This window comes from Sturnus vulgaris, chromosome 3, assembly GCF_052056855.1.
Source record: "Sturnus vulgaris isolate bStuVul1 chromosome 3, bStuVul1.hap1, whole genome shotgun sequence".
Lineage (NCBI taxonomy): Eukaryota > Metazoa > Chordata > Aves > Passeriformes > Sturnidae > Sturnus > Sturnus vulgaris.
In genome coordinates, this window is record NC_142245.1 from 34,252,039 (window position 1) to 34,270,720 (window position 18,682).

At 36.6% G+C, this 18,682-nt stretch overlaps 1 protein-coding gene across 1 annotated transcript in view; it reads right to left on the bottom strand.

Annotated features, from left to right (window-relative positions):
• Window positions 1-18,682, bottom strand: part of SMYD3 (SET and MYND domain containing 3) — a 388,566-nt gene that overhangs the window by 275,512 nt on the left and 94,372 nt on the right. The window lies entirely within an intron of this gene.

Below are 18,682 nucleotides of genomic sequence, written 5' to 3' on the forward strand. Positions count from 1 at the left end.
TAGATTTTTGCTGCTGATGCAGAGTGACAGAGAATCCCATTTGAGCTGCAATGCTCGGAGTTTCTGCTTGTCAAGAAAATTATCTTTGCAGTCTAAGGCTTCTCAACACTTTCTGAAGCTAAATGTGACCCCCATGTCTCTTGCACATATCTTCTATTCTGAATATCCATCTAAAAGCAGAGAAATTACCATGTGCGAGAGCTCTTAAATGAACTGAGCACAGAAAGTCAGAAGTCAATGCCCCACCAGAAAAAGAAGATGAAGAAGGATATAACTTCAAAACTTGGATGGAGTTTTCTCTCTAAATCAGTCCTTCACAGCTCCTACCTACTGATAGCATGTGCAGTTTCCCATCTCCAAAGTGGCTGTGAGCCCCTAGCCACAGCCCCTCAGGCCAGCCAGCCCCACAGTGCTCCTAAAGCCATCCTTGGGGGACCTCTTTCCCAAATGAGCTACATCATACAGTGACATTAATAACAAATAACTAAATAGGGTGATGTGACACACTGTACATCTAATCCAAGTGTTCCTTTCACACCTGAAAGCAAATCTTTCCCTTCATTTCAAAGCCAAAATGTAATACCACCAGAAGTGAAACCCCAAATCTCTGCTCCTTCCACTTGTTTCCTACTCTGAATAAGTAGCAGCAGCCACAAAGAGTACCACACACAAGAACACACAAATGGAGTTGTAACTCAAATATACACTTAGAAACTGCAGTAAGAGATTTATTAACTGCTACAACCACTGCAGATGTACCACAGCCAAGCCAGCCTCTGCAGGCAGAGCTGACCACACACTTTGGAAGCACGCTGCTCAGTACCAAACCTGCAGACCTTTCAGTCAGCTAGTCTGGTTTCTTAGAACAGCTATTCTCTTAAGTCTAATCAAATACCACCATAGAGGGAGCTGATATATGTGAGGAGTGTTTATCTTTTAGCTGTCAATCACACCTGTTGACTCTCCTAGAAACTGCTCTGTGTTTCACAGCGGGCTGCAGGCTGTGCGTGTGGCTGATCTGCAGCCCAAACTTCAGGGCCTGTCCAGTACAATAACAACTGGCTTTAGAGCATCTAGCTCTGCACAAATACCACCCTGTAGCTATGGGAAATCTATCACCACCCAGGGAATATGAAAGTAAGCAACATCGATCCTTAGTCAACTTAGTGCTCAACTCTTGAATGACCAACATCCATCAGGAAGCTCTTACTGACAACAAAGCAGACAGTCACCATGCCCAAAAACACCTTAGAATTTGCCTTAGAGATAGATCTCACATCAACACGATTTTCTGGAGTTTGCCAGATACTAGAGCTCAGCAGAGTCTTTTATGGCATTCTGAGATACTCATAACTTTGATAATCCTGGTACTGCATATTCAGGCTATTGTTACAGCAAAATAGATCATTAATTACAAGATAGCTAATTTATTGGTAACTATCATTTACTAGCCACTGTGGCTTTTAATAATGTATTTTGGTTAGGTGTAAAAAGTTTTGTTTATCACTATGTTCTATCATAAGCTAACTCCTTTTCCAACCAAAGGTATGGACAGAAGAAAAAAGGAGCAAACAATTTTGTGTTGGCAAAACCATTGTACCACTGAGCTACAATCAGCACAGCCTCTCAGAATAAGAGTGATCTGTCACATCAAAAGAAAATGTGTCAAATGCATCAAAGTGACAAACCCATTTTTAATACCAGAAAACTGAAAAATTAAATTAATGGTGAAAAATATTAAACCAGTTTCTCAAACTAGTTTCAGAGGGCACCACTGAAACTAAAACCTCCAGTTTCAACCTCTATACTATGCAAAATGGTAGCAATAAGGAAAACAAAAAAGGGAACAGAATTAATATAGGCAGAGATTAATATGATGAATCTATATAGTTCTTTTAGAAGAACTGACACCTCACAAATCTACCAGACTTCTTCAAAGAAATCAGCTAACCTATGGACTGGATGACTATAATTTAGCTTTCAGCCTACCTGAATTTCCAAGAAAGGTTTTTACAAAACTCTTCACCAAAATCTCTCCCTTCAAGAACCTGAGACTTCATCAAGTAAGAGGAAAAACCCTGTTTCAAGTTATTAAGTAGTTAAAAGATAGAAAATTACTGTAAAAATGTTTGCTTTTCAGATGGGGAAAGGTCCTGTGGAGTCTCACATCCATCTGTACTTAAAACTCCATTGTGCAAATGGAGGCGAGCTCACAAAGTCTAATGACAATATAAAATTAGTCAGAATAATTAAGTCCTATGCTGATCCCAAAGACCTCTGAAAGTTCTACAATAAGCAACTGAAAAATAAACTAGCAGATGACATTCAACTCTGATAAACACAGAGCAACACATTTATAAAAAAGTAACTTCAGCAACATAAACACCATTCAGTGCTTCAGAGTCCAAATCTGGACATTCTTAGGAACAGAAATTTTCATGTCTTTGTTTAAAGTTCTCTTAAAATATCATCAGCTGAAAGCCAAGCAGCAGTGAAAATGGCAAATTAAATGGTAAGTGCTATAAAAAAATAGAACAGAGAAAATCTGAAAAATACCAATATGACAACTAACTTCATAAAGCATCCAGTTCTCAAGCACAGCATGCAGCTGTGGCCACCTGATTTCAAAGGGAATGTAACAGAACTGGAAACATTACAGAAAGGAGCAATGCCTTGCATAGAAGTTATGTAGCTATATCTCTATTGAGACAAGCTCAACAGACTCACATTGGAAAAGCCATCTTAGATATGAGAAAAATTTTACATGGAGTAGAGATCATGAACAAATACTAATTTTCTCACATATGAGAGATAAGAAGCAAAACAGAAATAGGCCTGCCAGTCTCACTTCAGTGCCAAGTAAAATAATGGAAAAGATTATTCTGGGAGGTATTGAAAAACACCTAGAAGATAATGCAGTCATCAGTCACAGCCAACATGGCTTCATGAGAGGAAAGTCCTGCTTGTTGAACCTGACTTCCTTCTACAACAGGGCAACACAACCAACTGATCAAGGAAAGCCAGTAGATGCAATGTTTTTGGACTTCAGCAAAGCTTTGGACACTGTCTCTCACAGTATCCTCCTGGGCAAAATGTCCAGCACACAGCTGGATAAACACATCATGCAATGGGTGAGCAACTGTTGCAGTTGTCAGGACAGACAGGACTGGCACCATCACCAGTCCCTTATTAAAAACTATTCATGCCTTCTCTCAGTGGACTTCTCTCAAGCAACTCCACACAATACTGACCCTTTCCTTGCAGGCAGCTCCACACAGCACTGACTCCTTCCCCCTGCAAGTTTCCTTCTTCCTTCTGCGTGACTGGCTAACCCCAAGCTGTCCCTCAGCCAGCCACCTAACCCCATCTGTCCCCCACACAGCATCTTCTTACCTCATCAGTCCCTTGGACGACTGCAGGTACCTTCCTCTGCACAGCCAGCAGACTCCACCCCGAACTGCAGCAGACTCCAACTACCTAATAGCCAGCTGACCCACTCTTTTATAACACCCGTCCTCATAGGCCAGGCAAGGCTGTTTCCACTCCTCAGTAATCAGTACAGCTGTAATTCATTGAGGAAAATTGCCTTCTGCACTATCTTTACAAACCATCTTGCCACAAGCAACTGGCTCACAGGTCAGGGACAAAGGGCTACAGGAAATGGGGTGACATCAGACCAGTGACCTGTCACTAGTGGGGTTCCACAGGGCTCGATCCTTGGTCCTGTGCTCTTCAACACCTTCACTGACAGCTTGGATGCAGCACTCTGAGGGTACTAAATTTAATGATGACACTAAATTGGGAGCAGCTGTCAACTTCCTCAAGAGCAAAGAGGTCCTCGAGAGAGACCTTGATAAATTAGACAGATGGGAAATCACAAACGGTATGAAATTTAACAGGGGAGAAATGCCAGACTCTGTACCTGGGATGGGACAACCTTGGTTGTGTGTATAGACAGAATGAGAGGCTGGAAAGCAGCCTCTTGGAAAAGGGACCTTGGTGTCCTGGTTGATGGCAAGTTGACTGTGAGACAACAGTGTGCCCTGGCCTCTGTGTCCTGGGGGACATCAGGCACAGCATGACCAGCTGGTCAAGAGAGGGGATTGTCCTGCTCTGCTCTGCACTGGGGTGGCCTCACCTCGAGTGCTGGGGGCAGTTTTGGGTACCACAATATAAGAAAGACACTAAGCAACTAGACAACATCTTGGCCTTGAGGAGAAGCTGTATGAGGAGTGGCTGAAGTCACTTGGTCTGCTCAGTCTGGAGACTGAGGGGAGACCTCAGGGCAATTGACAATTTTCTCATGAGAGGAAGCAGAGGTTCAGGAACAGATCTCTTCATTCCTGCCACAGGACTCAAGGAAACAACATGAAGATGAGTTAGAAGAGGTTTAGGTTGGATATAAGGAAAAAGTTTTTTCACCCACAGGGTGGTTGGGCATAGGAACAGGCTCCCCAGGGAAGTGGTCACAGCACCAAGCCTGACAAGAAGCATTTGGACAATGCACTCAGGGACATGGTGTGATCCTTGGGGTGTCCTGTGCAGGGCAACGAGTTTGAGTCAATGATCCTTGTGGATCCCTTCTAACTCAGCATATTCTATTCTACTCTATACTTGATAACAACAGAGTTTTGACAATAAACTCCATATAAAGTATAATCACATTACAGATTGTATTTCTGTAGGATGCTGTAGAAAATAAAAATGGAAACCAATTTTTTTAAGTGGAAAAAAGTCAGTTTAGACCTCAAGTAAATCCAGATTCAACCTTTTGGAAAGACTTAAACTACAGCATACTGCAACTTGGAAAGCTACCTTAGAAGGAAGGCAATTTTCTGTTTGTACTTAATTATTTATTTCTGGTCACTATCAGACAAATGAGTGGGCTCGGTGGATTTTGGCTTGACCTAGCACAGCTGTTGTTTTGTTCTGATTGTCCCACCCTTGTCCCAGGGAATCCCACCCTGCTGATATCCTACTTCAGGGCAGAGAAAGAGAGAGCTTATCAGCTTTCTTGTCTTGACCTCTACTCTTTCAACTCACCAGTGGTTTCCAAAAGGGCACAGGAAAATCCCTCTGTAAATCACAGAGATGAACCCTAAGGAAGATGAATGAATCCCCACACTATCCTCTGACCTCTTTCATGTATCTCTAAGCTGCTGCTCTTAGTTTACTTTATAATACAACTGCCATCACTACTGGCATTAACTACCACCTTTGCTGACACTTGCAGACAGGACCCACAATTCATGGCCACAAATGGCAGTCTCCATGAAGAAATTCAGAAAACTGTGCTCATCTCTCTCCAAACATCAAGAGCTCAGAGACACAACTATGCTGGATGTTGGAGGACTGATTCTCTCAATGAAAGCTGCACCTCTCTCACCTCATTTTTGTGTATCAGTGTGGTTTAAAATTTTTCAGTCAAATCATCGGATACCAACTCCTCTTTGATAAAAGTAAAGTAGCTGTAAAATGACAGGATACTTGAGAATTAGTCCAGTTCCACCGTTATCAGTAGCATACATAGATAGCATTTCTATTGCAGAGCTGGCACACAAAACAAAGCCAAAAAATGTAAAAGAAAGGCTACAAAATAAAAACAATAAGAAACTCCACATATTTGCCTGCATTTTCTATAATTTATGCATGAGGAAGGTAGGTGCTTTACCATATCATCTACTGAAGAAGAAGCCAGGCACAAAGTGACAGAAGCAGATGTGAGAGCAGAAAAGCTCTCTGCAGTATCTTACGGTAGGCTCTGTCTACCATGCATGCCCAAGCTCTCTGCCTCTTGTTTCTAACCAAGTTTACCTCATTGCCACTCTGGACAATGCTCTCATTCTCCTGATTACACAAATGCTTAGTTCAAGTGTAACCACCTTTTAAGGTATCCTTCAGATTACATTTACGAATTATAATTTTTACTGACACAACTTTTCAAATACTTAAGTCGCACATAAAGAACAGAAACCACATTTTTAAAAAGTAATTTTGTAGTTTTATAGTACTCATGTAAGACTTACATAATAACTTACAGAAACTCTACAGGGTGTGGTGGTATCAAGAGAAGCCAAATATTTGCATCACCCCTCTAGAAGGTGGCTGTCTTTTCATATCACAGCATGATTCACTGTAGTCAGTTGGATGGCAAAGAAAAAACAGGAGCATAACCAAGGCATCAGGGAAAGCAGCAGGACTAACAAAAGGTTTAGGATGACTTTCCCTTTAACATCAACAGTAAAAACTTCAGTAGAAACTACACCATTGATTATAACTGGAGTTGGAGATCTGCTATACTTGATCTATAGAAAAAGGGTCTGAAGTGATATACTGATGAAGTTTCAATCAGTCACATCAAAAAGCAATTATGTGATAACTACCCTGAAATAGCTAACACACAGTCAATAATATCACATTAAAAAAAAGCAAAAATCATAAACAATATAATTTAAAAATACTAAATCAATTTGACACAAATCAATTCTTTTTTAATATTGAAAATAATTTCTCTCTTTGGAGCAAATGGATAATATTTTCATCTTCTGTGTATCTCAGCATTAATGTTCTAATTTATAAATGATTCTAAAATGCATGGACTAAAGCAGTATCTCAAATATAATGTTTTAAACCACATTCTGTTAGTAATCCATCATTTCATCTTGATATAGCAAATAAATCTGCTTACAGAAAGAGTTTCCATTTTCTCCCATGAAAGCTATATAATCTTCAAACAAAGACATTCGCTAAATTGAGGAAGGTCATCAATCTGCATTTTAATAAATTTTTAATAAATCTTAACAATCTAAGAAGCTATGAAAATTTTAAAAAAATCAGGAAAACTTCATAATACTGAGGAGAAACAATAGTTAAAGAATGAGTTAGTAACATATGAATTGACCTTTGAAAATACAAGTAAATGATCCCTTTTCTTCTTCACAGATTATATACTAGTTTTCTTCTCCAGAAACTGCAGCAGAGATTAAATCTATAAATGAACCTAATTAATGACACAAACAGCAGCAATATTTTTTGCAGCTGTCACTTAAAAGGAAACTTACTGAATGTGGATACATGCCTCCAATCTAAAAGGTTAATGGGGCACTGCACATTTATAGCATTGAGCTGTGCTTTGAATCACTGCAAGGATACCTCTGCATTTGTGCTTATCTGCTTTTTCCTTGGAAATAAACTGATCTATCATTTGCAAAGAGTATTTTCTGGGTTCACTAAATAGTAGAAAAAGGAGGTGAAACATGCAAATTAAACTATAACATGGCTATTAATGCCACTCAGAAAATTCAGAAAGATATTCCACTTTTAGACAGTTTTGCTAGGAGATCCTTTAATCTTTTTCTGCTTTTTCACAGTTCTTCTCTCCCTGCAGCTTATTCTTCATCTAAATTCACAACTGTAGATTGGGGTATCACTGTTAATTGCTTCAGAGACCATGAAATGTCAAAAAGTAGGTGGTTTTGAACTGATGAAGGAAATTAAGCATGGGAAACAGCAATTCCTCAAGTCCAAATTCATTAACTGACATTGTTTAAAGCAATTCTCTTTCTCCTGTTTTCTAAGTTTTAAAAATTAATATGCAACACAGTAACTATAGGTGGGGAATTCTAGTTGGGAGGCTAATTTTTTTCCATTTTATTTACCTACTTCAAACTTTAAAATTGAGGAGGAGGAAGGTGGCAGCTTCATTATCTTTCATATTTTTTAGCCCTCACACACCTTTTACCACTGAAACTAGCCAACAGATTTGGTGCACAGTGAATTCTGTTGGTTTTTCAATTTTCCTTTGATTGGCTGCAGAAGGAGGCACAGCAGTACCTTTTCAACTCACACCACACATGCTTTATATTTCCCTTTATTAGTAATCTAGAAGAGGGGGAAAAAGTGGAAATGGATAAAACAAAAATGGCAGTAATACTTGAAGACAGAACTTATTACAGCTTGCAGAACAGAGAATACAAAAAGGCACTTCAGAGCATACTAAATGAACTACTAAAGAAAAAGCAAAATATGATCTATGTTGATGAATGCAAAATAAGTGAGAAAGATGACCATCCAAATTATCAACTCAAGAAATTCAGAGAGAAATGGCAGAGAAAAAAAAAATCAGCTCATCAGCAGTTGTAGTGAAAAAAACAACAAAGATTAATAAGGAATAGTATGGCAATGCATGTGGATTAAAATATGAAGGATATCACTGAATTATTCCATTAAAGAGGAGAGTGAAGAAAATCATTAAATCATATGAATGAAAAACAAATCATGGCTCTTACCTTTGTAAAGAAAACCTAAAAGCACATAACATTGTGAATAGTCTAGAAAGCAGTCGTGAACTGCTCATAATGTAAGAATTTAAAAATTGTAGAGAACACTCAAAAGACAGTCCATTCAAAATGGATAAATCAAATACTCTTCCCAAGTTATGAGTTTAAAACTCACTTCCACCAAAAGGTAAATGAAAAAATCTTAACATACTTCAAAGCAGGAATGGATACTCTGGCATTTGTCAGTAATACCATTAAGATATCAAATTAATTTATAGGAGACATGTTAATCTTCCTCAAATCAATTGCTTGTGAAAATAAGTTCAAATATCAGCCTATTAAACCCTTATCTATTCTTCTAACAATGTGGCTAGAGTTGATTACCTTTGAAATTTAGTGACTGCTGTAAATGGTTTCCATATCTAAATTAATTGGCTCTTGCTATGATTCAGACACTCATTTCCATGCTTCCTGCAGGACCTCCAACAGGTTAGAGGTAGAAAGCAAAGGAAGAGATGCCAAAAAATCTGACTTCCTACCTTTAGCAGAGGTAACAGTTTCTTCAAAATGCTTTCACAAATTTCAGAACAGCTAGATATTTTACGTGTTTCATTCTTTCAAAGCACAAACTTTCTAAAATCTTTATTAGAGATGGCATAACAAAAATAAGTGATCAGAGAAGAAGTTGAAAGGGCACCAGTTCATTCTGGATAAAAAATTCTGCACACCCTTACTGCAGTTAAGGAACAGGAGCTCATTAAGAGTGTTTTACCTTGAAGTGCTGGAGTATGTTTATGGACAGCTACCACGGAGCAGCTAACAACACCTGCTTTGTTCACGTGTCTAAATCCTTACACTCTCTCAGCTTGAAACAACTCACTGAGGTTTGACATTCCTTGTTGGTTGAGTTTTTTTCTTTTCCTTCCTTTGTTAGATGAAACTCAATTTGATATTTCAGCTTCAAATACATCATGAGAAAATGAAGATAGTTTCATTAGTTGACATACCTCTCTAGTGAATTAAACTTCAATAGAAGAGTTTAATCCAGGCTACTGTACATCATAAGCATTCAAATGCACCAGTTTGAAATTAGTACTAAAATTATTTGTTAATAATAGGAAAAATAACTGGATATGAATAAAAGCAGTACAATTCAATAAAAGCAGCACAATTCACATTGATTTAGGTCATGTCAACCTTAAACAAGTCCAGATGTGTTCAAGATTTTTCACTAGTTTACCTAAAGCAATTTTTAGCTAAATTGAACAAATTCTGTGCTTTTTCTTTTTTAAAAAAAAATTACTAGAGAATGAAAAGCTGGCACCCTCAGACTTTTCAGAATAACAATGATGATCTTAATGTAATAGTTCTAATAGAATTCAAAAGGAAAAGAAGTTCAATATTCTCTAGTGGAATATATTTGGAAAACTTATGAACAGGCATAAAGCAGAGAGAGATAAGAATGAACTAAAATGCCTTCAGTGTACTGGATCAATAATGCTTTCGTCTGTTTTCTTATTAACTAGCATACAGGTCATTCTTTCTAGCAATCCCTTTGATCTGTCTCTGGTCTGCAAATGCTGCTGCATAGAAAATACTAGATTATATTACTATTACTATTATTATTATTATGAGTTATATTTATATTCATTTTTAGGAGCATTTTTCTCTTCTCTCTTCATCTGTTCATATAGCTGGGTAAAGAACAGAGCAAGCCAGTGGATTTCTCCTATTAATTTAATCTAATATTAGAAATAACAAATTTATATTATCAGCATAGTGAACGATTTGATATAATCAGTGTAGTGACACTGGCCTAAGACAGATGTGACTTTGCTTTGTTTCTCTTTGTAGGAAATATGGGCAAATGCTGAAAAACATAAGGTCATCCAAATTATTGCTAGCAAGAAAACACTGTCCTATTGATTTTCTTCTGAAGACCTCCTCTAATGCAATTTAGAATATTCCTCCAGCACAAAGAAATGTCATCCTTTCCCAAATGTCTATACTTCTTCACCATTGCACATTTTACATACACAGAAAAACGGACACTTTGTTCTTGTCTTAGAAATAAAACTACTATAAAACCAAATGTTTAACAACATTAAGGGCCAAATGAGAAACTAAAGCTAAGAAGAACACATCACACATACAGCTTCATATTAATGAAGTCCTTCTTCTTACCAGTTTAGCAGGGAGGGAAATAAATATACTCTTCAGAGGGCAAAATCTATTCAAAGCACAGATTTCTATAAATGCTTTTTCTTTCAATAAAGACTTTATCCCAAAGCTTGTATAGTATGTCAGCATCTCTTCTGTAGCTGCTGCACCAGGTAGTTTTGAATACTATTATTTCTATCTCACTTCTACTACACTTATGTATGCTATGACTGGCATGCAGAATGCCTAGATAGTAAACTTTATTTCATTTTAAAAGAGCCAAATTTAAATCACGAATTTAGGCATCATCTTAAACTGGAGAGGAAAGCCAAGTCTAATCATTTGACTTCTATATATTTTACTGCTGTTGCTTAATGAGCATCAGAAGTCACAATAAAAGACTGTACTACAGACAATACAGATAAATAGATATGGTTTTGCAGAGCAAGTGACAAAACATAGCTGCTTAAACCATTATGTTGAAAAACATCCTAAATATAGTGTAGGAAATGCATGCTGAATTTCTTCAGCCATTAGACAAACTTCCTGAGAACCTGTTTTTGCCTACCTTTGGCTTGACCTTAGTGAAAATCTGTGCTTCTCTGACTGAATAAGCTGACTCAGAAGGGACCCACAAAGATCGTCTAGTCCAGCTATCGTAGGTACCTTCACATAGAAATGTTTCCTTGCCAAGGTTTGCACTGAAACACCAAACTCCAGAGAATCCTCTGAGCATCAGAGTTCTGCAGGTGTCTGGTTTCTCAGACCATCTACTTTTACAAAATGGAGAGCCACGAATAGTTCTGAGCAGCAGTCTTGTTTCTAAGACTTAAGCAAAGATGAAGACACAGTATGTGAGGACAGAAAGGCTGGTGCCCAGTATATTTGAGTGCAGAAGCATAACTGAGGAAAGAAGTGATAAAATACTTTGAAAGAGGAGAAGTCAGCTCAATTTTTTGTGTTCAAGGCTTCAACTGACTAGAAAGAATAATGACTCAAAGGCTGTGTCCAAGACTCACAGATTCACCTCAGGGAAACTAGATTGGCAAGAAAAGTATTCTTTTGTTGTCTGTCTGGGGGAAAAAAAACCACAGGTGGCAACGCAGACAGGTAAACACATGGAATCACATATGAGGCAAAGAACTTTGAATTGTGACAGCTCAAAAGGGACAACTGAGAAGGACAGCTCCCAGCTACTTTTGGACTAAGATTTATCACCACACTACTCTCTTATTGAGGAAGGAAAATGGCACTCAACACTTGTAGCTTTCTGTAAGCATTAGCAATCTTGCAACCAGCAGTTTTTCACAAATTGCCCAAAGCTGACTTTGTAATGGAAAGCCAGCCAACAGCTGCATAATTGACAGTGTAGGTTTTAAAAGGAATACTGTTTGTCCCCAAATGTTCAAAATTAATTTATTCCTTGCTGTATCAAACTTCACACAGGATCATTTAAAAGAGTATTATATTCTAATGGGAAAATGTTTCCTTTTGAAGTATTTAAGAGCTCAGTGAATTCTAACTCGACCTCCCTCCGGAGAAAACATGGCCAAGTCACTAAGACCTTTGAGAAACATAAACATGGGCAGAAGTACCTAAAGAAGTACCTGAAGTCCCAAAGTTTGGAGAATTTTGAACCAGCTTTAGATACCAAAGTCAAAATTACCACAGAAAATCTCTGAGAAATAATGACAAATAGAAACAGAAGATATGTCCTTGCCCTGAATTGCCATGTAATCTAATTACATATATTCTAGTAATCCCTAAAGTCATACCCACTTCAGTTACACAGTATGCAGAATGTGCTAGAGTGGAATTGGAAGAACAGAAAACAGCAGGAGGAGGATACAGTTTTCAAAGAAAAGGAGATTAAAAATAAATCAAGACAAATTGAAACTGTTATATTTGCTTCTGCTCCTACAAATAGTAATAAATTTTTCCAATAACATGATGTTATTCCAGTCTTTCAATCTTGAAATATATTATGTTATTTCAGTCTTGACTGGGCAACAAGTTTGAATGAAAAAATGAAATTTTTGAATGTTCTCAATGTATGTTTCCTCTTGCAGTTTATATTTATACTTTACTTAAAAACAGCTCCTTGTAACCCTACCCTCAGTTACCTCCTTATGTTGTATCAAATATGTCATTAAAATTAGTCTTTGACTTAATTTGAACTCTACTTGTGAAAGAGTGATCAAATACAAACTAAGAATTTCTACAGGTGTCACTACTGAACTAACAGGAAAGTTAAAAGATATATGCTGTCATTTAATTTTTCCTAGAATGCAAGAATCTAAAAATGGATGCACCCAGGTAGTCATACAACATCCAAGTGGCAAAAACTGCAAACAGAAGTCAAAGTCAGATAACTGCAGAAAAAAACCAACTGCACAAAAAAACATAAAGCCCACAGTAACTCTCTGTATCAGACACTTTTTTACTGTTTTTCCCTGTTTTATCCTCCTTCCACTCTCTATTTTGTATGTTAGACGTGTTTACCTTAATTAATAGTTATGGCCATAGGTGATCTCAGGCAAACACTAGAAATTCAAAAGCACAAAAGCACACCAATAGTTCTAAAGAAATCAATGCAGGTTTCTTTATGAGAGGAAAGAAGGTGGAAGGGATGTGAAGGTTCAGGTGATGGATAAGCTCTGTCCAGTACTCCTGTCTTTGAAGACCTTGACCTGAAGACTTTCATGTACCTACCTAAGGTTCAAATTTTTCAGTTTAAATATGATTCATCACAAAAATCAGTCATTTTTTCATATCCTATTGTTTCTATACTTTTTTTTTTTGTAATGAAGATACACTTTTTTTTGCAAAGTGTCAAATACACCATTCACATACTCTTAAAGGACAAAATACTGGAAATATTGTGGGAAATCAGCAAAACTTCAGAAAAGATTATTCATTCATTGACTTGTATAAAAGGACTCAAATCCAAATCCAGTAGAAATAACAAAACTTTAGTTTTAGTCACTCTCTTCCAAGTTATAGACAGTTTATTTGCAGTCTGATTATACAAGCTTCACATTTGTTCTAGCTCCTCAAGTGTACAGTACTGCCATTTCAATTTCCATTGGTGTTAAACTGACCCCTGCTGGCATAATTTGATGTTGTTAAAAACACCTGGATATTTAAAAAGATTTCTGAAGATGAAAACAGTTTTTTAATGGTACCCAAAAGTGTGCTAATACATTTCCTTGTACAAGTCTTTGTAACACAAGGAACTCAAAAAAATAGTTTCTGAATTGACCCAGAAAGAAGAAATGAGAGTATGGGGAGGAAAGAAGAAAGCAGATACATAAGATTATGTGGGTATTCAGCAAGTCTCTGCATGAGGTAACATTTTCTCCCCCGCCTTAAAACCATAAAAACTTTTCCTAAGAATATTATGCCACAATAAAAATACTTTATAATATTAATATAGTCACACATTTTTGAAGCTGCATTAATTGAGGGCTAAGATACTTGACTTTTTTGGGCTGCAGTATAATGTTAACAGCAAGTGTTGAAACTGATGGTTTTCCTTAGAGATTTTTTTTCTCCCTATTAGGTTATTTTTTTCCCAGAGAATGCAAGTATGAGGAGTATATAAATATATATGCTTGGAAAGAAAATATTGAAAACACCAAGATGGAGGATGAAGTTTAATTTAATAGACAATACGAGCTAAAATTCTCCAAAGACATTTTTGGGAAAACTAGAAACAGGAGAAGTTTTACCCACCAGGCTCAGGGTACATTATTCTAGACACATGTGCACACATGCCCCCAGTAAGTGATAAGCAAACTGCTCTTCACATGTTTGAGTGTCACATACACATGTATAGAAAATATAATTATAAAAAACTTCAAGAATATATCTGAAATATCTGGAGAGTTCGAATTGATGAAGTGTCATTTATGAACATGCACATATTTTAAATAAAGCAAGATCAGCAGTCCTGATAAGCAACAATTGCCCAAGCATTTATAACACTCTCAGACAGAGCCTACAAAATATGATCACAACACTCTATTTTTTAAAAAACTCATCATACTTTTGTTGTTATCTTTAGGTAATGATGTAGATTTGGACATTCTGAAATAATATCTGCTTTTATTTAGCATTCAAAAATATTAAGATTGACATCAGTGAGTTAATACTTATACAAGGAAATTATATTATTAAATTATTAGTATGATCTAAAAATCTTACCTTAAATGAGGATTTTTTTAAATTTTCATTTTCAATATGGATAAAAATGCTATCAAGGCTGTGTATTAGTCTACACACAGGGAAAAAAAACTGTTTTTTTGGTCAGAAGAGAAATATTACATAAAGTGACAAAAATATTACTTCAGGTATGGAATTGAAGTGCTCCCTATGTTCACTGAGCATATCTCCCCATTTAGTTGGCAATGATTATGTACATGCATTCACTTCCTTTCTACTGAACTGAAATCAAAACAAAGCTTCAAATATAACTATTTAAAGAAAAGGAAAAAAAACCTAATAATTTTTTCTGGCTACACATCTATTCCCATCCACCACTTTGCAAGCTGCACCAGACAAAATCTGTCATTTGTTTGCAAAGTGTGCAGGAGTTCTGAGAACATCAAAGAGGTTCAGATTTACATTTAGTTTTGATGAAGGGACAGTACCTAAGAACTGCCCCTTGACTAGACTAGGCTGCCTGAAAAAATTATTCTAGGGATTATACAAAGAACCACATGCCTTTCATGCATATGCTAGGGGGTTGTTTTCCATAATATCATAATCCAAATTAATGGATAATAGTGACAAAACCTATGACCTTTTAAAATTGCATAATATAAACTTGCTGCTGTCACTTCCCAGCTGTAAATTTCTTCCGGCCATGTGTCAACCTCATTTCAACAAGGCAAATATAATATATTTCTAAGCATTAGAGTGGAACTGTATGTAGTATGAGACAAGAAAACGAGTTAAGAACACTCTAAAGTAAACTACTGCAGCTAAAGAAAAAAAAAACATATCAGAGAGAATGCATAATGCAAAATACACTGATAAAAAAAAGTCTCCCGCACTAAAACTCAATTCCAGGTTAAAATCTTGAACAAGCAAAAAATTAAAGACAGAGTAACCCAACAAGAGACTAGTCAGCAAGAATTCCAGCATGTATTATTGATTTTTTCAATATACTCAACAAATAAATTTCTGCCTCGGTTTTTTCATCTGAGCAATATATGCAAAATACTGAAGGAGTCAATAATAATAACAAATTAAACAGGAACATTTTAAAGGCACAAAAAATATCTCAAATAATTCAACAGTAAAAACAGTATAATATATTTCCTCTCTGTTTTGTCATCTTGCATCATTCACAAATTTTAAAGTTAAAGACTAAATACATACATAAGAACATAGGCCCATATAGAAGGGCACTGAGCTGAGTTAGATAAGCACAATAATTCTGCTTATGAGAAGAAAATGCTATTTCAGCTGGTTAGCTGAGAAGACAAGTCCTCTCCTCTATTCACTCAGTTGCATCTGAGCTTAAGCACCTAGCTGGAATAGATCAGCCTTATTCCCCAGAAGGATGAACTGTTCTGAAAGCAAACACAAGCTTAGGTTGTCCATATTCTGACTCAGAAGCCAGGGCTGCCTTAGCACTGAGTCCCAGCTTAACACCCTCACCCAGCTCAGCGTTCTCCCCTTAGCTCAGGGTTCCTTCCAGGAACTTCCACGCTGACAGTGCTGGTCTCAGAACCTCTCATGTGGCTCCTGGCAGCTTTACAGGAGCACATTCAAAGCTGTCTGCAAAACACTGGACCAAAATGCTCAGTCATCTCTTCAGTAAGGGTAATTTTGCTAAGGGCATCAAGGAAACTTTAGTCGAATAAGGTTATTTTAAACAAAGACAAAAAAAGTAGAGCATTCTTCACTGTACTTTTAGATGATCACTACCTGCACACTGTGTTAAACACAGTTTCTTAAACTATGCCTCTGTCTCTGCTTCTGAATATATATAAAATACAGGATGATACTGAATTGGTAACTGAAATTCAATGTTTTATTCTGTTAACGGTATTTACTTGTTCACAGCATGCTGAAAGCCTACTTTGCAATTTGTATTTAGCCAGAAGTACTCAATCACATGTTTGGAGGCCACTAAGAGTGTAGGAGGCCCATGGCATCTGGGTGTCTTTATGATCTGGGTCCTCCTTATTTATATGTGGACTTCAGCTCAATTTCAGATAAGGTAATTTCCTAAATTAAGATGAATAAATATAGATTCTTCAAAAACTGCAGCAGTCTTCTTTAGAGATGATAAGAAAGGTAGATGAATGCTGAGAAAGTTGCAATACTACCACATTAAAAATATGCAAATATTTTGCTGACAGATAAGAGTTGTTAAAATAGCTTAGTTGGCACAAATGTCCGTATGCCTGGACCACTGAGTACAACCACAATTTGCACATACAGCATGGGCAATCTATCTTACTGCAAACTGAGCAGACAAAACATTTCTGACAAGAAACAATACACCACACTCTTTATAAAAAAGTTCAACACAGCTAATCAACTGAATGAGGTATCCGGATTTGGGGGTTTTATGGATGCTGACAGATTCTGCTTCATAAAGTTTCATAAAGTCTTTTTCACCTTTCTCAGAATTACACCTTCCAGTGTTGATCTGGCATGATGACTGCCACAAAGATTAAGTCTTCAGCAGACCAAATCCAATAAGAGAATCATGTTTTGGGTAAGGTTCCTCTTGTTTTCTTTCCAATGGAAGAGGCTGATCTGTGAATTCATAATTTCTGCCTGTCGAAATTTGTTTTGCTTCCACAAATACATCAGTGTGTTAGTCACAGGACTACCAGCAGAAAGAATGCAAATTTAGGGGCAGTCTTTCAAAATAGTCAGTCAACTGGCACGTATAAATAGCTAACATAGAATTTTTAACTGTACGTAATGGATAAGTAAGTGCTTTCTTGCAGTTCAAAACAGTGTATCAAGAAGATGACTAAATTTTAAGAAAACTGTAGGTGGTTTTTTCTTTTGTTTTGCTTAACAGAAAGAGAATAGTTTGGTAATGGATAAAGGAAAAGGTTCTCAGCAACTCTAGATCTTAGACCCTTGAAGTTATTAGCTGTTCTCAGAGGCTCATTATTCTTCCATATCAGTTTTAGCTGACATTTTCAAAGCAGATTGCCAGATTTAGTTTGGTTTGTTTTGTTTTTTTTTTTTTTTGTTTTGTTTTGTGGGTTTTTGTTTGTTTTTTTTTCTTTTTTAAAGATCAGGAAACTGGAAGGGGAGAGAAGTAAAATATTTAGACAATAATATCTCAAAAAATCTGGGGGCTGACAGACATATTTTCTTTTGCTCATAAGGGAAAAGAAGCCTTCTAATTATTTTGTTGTGTTACTGTAACACTTCTACACCTTAAAGCAATTTGTTAGATGTGTCTAAAGTTATTCACCAGAAACCAAATTTATAAGACTCAGAAGAAATATCAGAATAAAAGATTTCAGTACCAATTTGTTAGAGCTGAACTATCTTCTAGTTTTTCTCCAAATACACATTAGTCTCTTGACTCCTATGTGCAACTGAAATGGTATTTGCCACTATTGGAGTAAGTGGCTTTTCATGTTACCTTCTTCAATTTATTTGCCTTGTAGTTTTTGGCACTAAAATAGAAATATGTTGATATATTTGGGCAAAGAAGCTACTGCAACTGTTTCAGTGAATCCGTACTGATCAGAACCATTTTTAAGATCCAAGTAATACTGAAAATGCACAACAGATCCCATGTTTCAGTTTATATTCCTACTACACCTCATTGCTGAAAGACAGGCAGATTAAATCAGAAAGTCTAAGTACTTTCTACCAGCAGAAAAAAACGGACTAAAGGAAACTCGATCTCTTGTTAAGAATCCCAAACCCTGTAGATGCAAACTGTAATTCAAATTCTTCCCTATTGCAATGGCTTGTCCAATAATGGAAATATATGAAAGACATCCTTAGCTTAACTACTGATTAAAGATGTGATGCAGAAACTCTAGTAAGGCAAACTTATCTCTATTATGTTGCCAAAATTGTTTTTACCTTCCATAAATATACTTTTCAATTTAATTATCATAAGAATGTTGTTAAGCCATTTAAAAAAATTATCTGAGAGTTTTTACTGCCACAGGCTTTTAATGTTAACAAGAAAATACCTATATGCTTGCTAAGAGAAATTAGACAAAATATCATCAAAGAGCCCA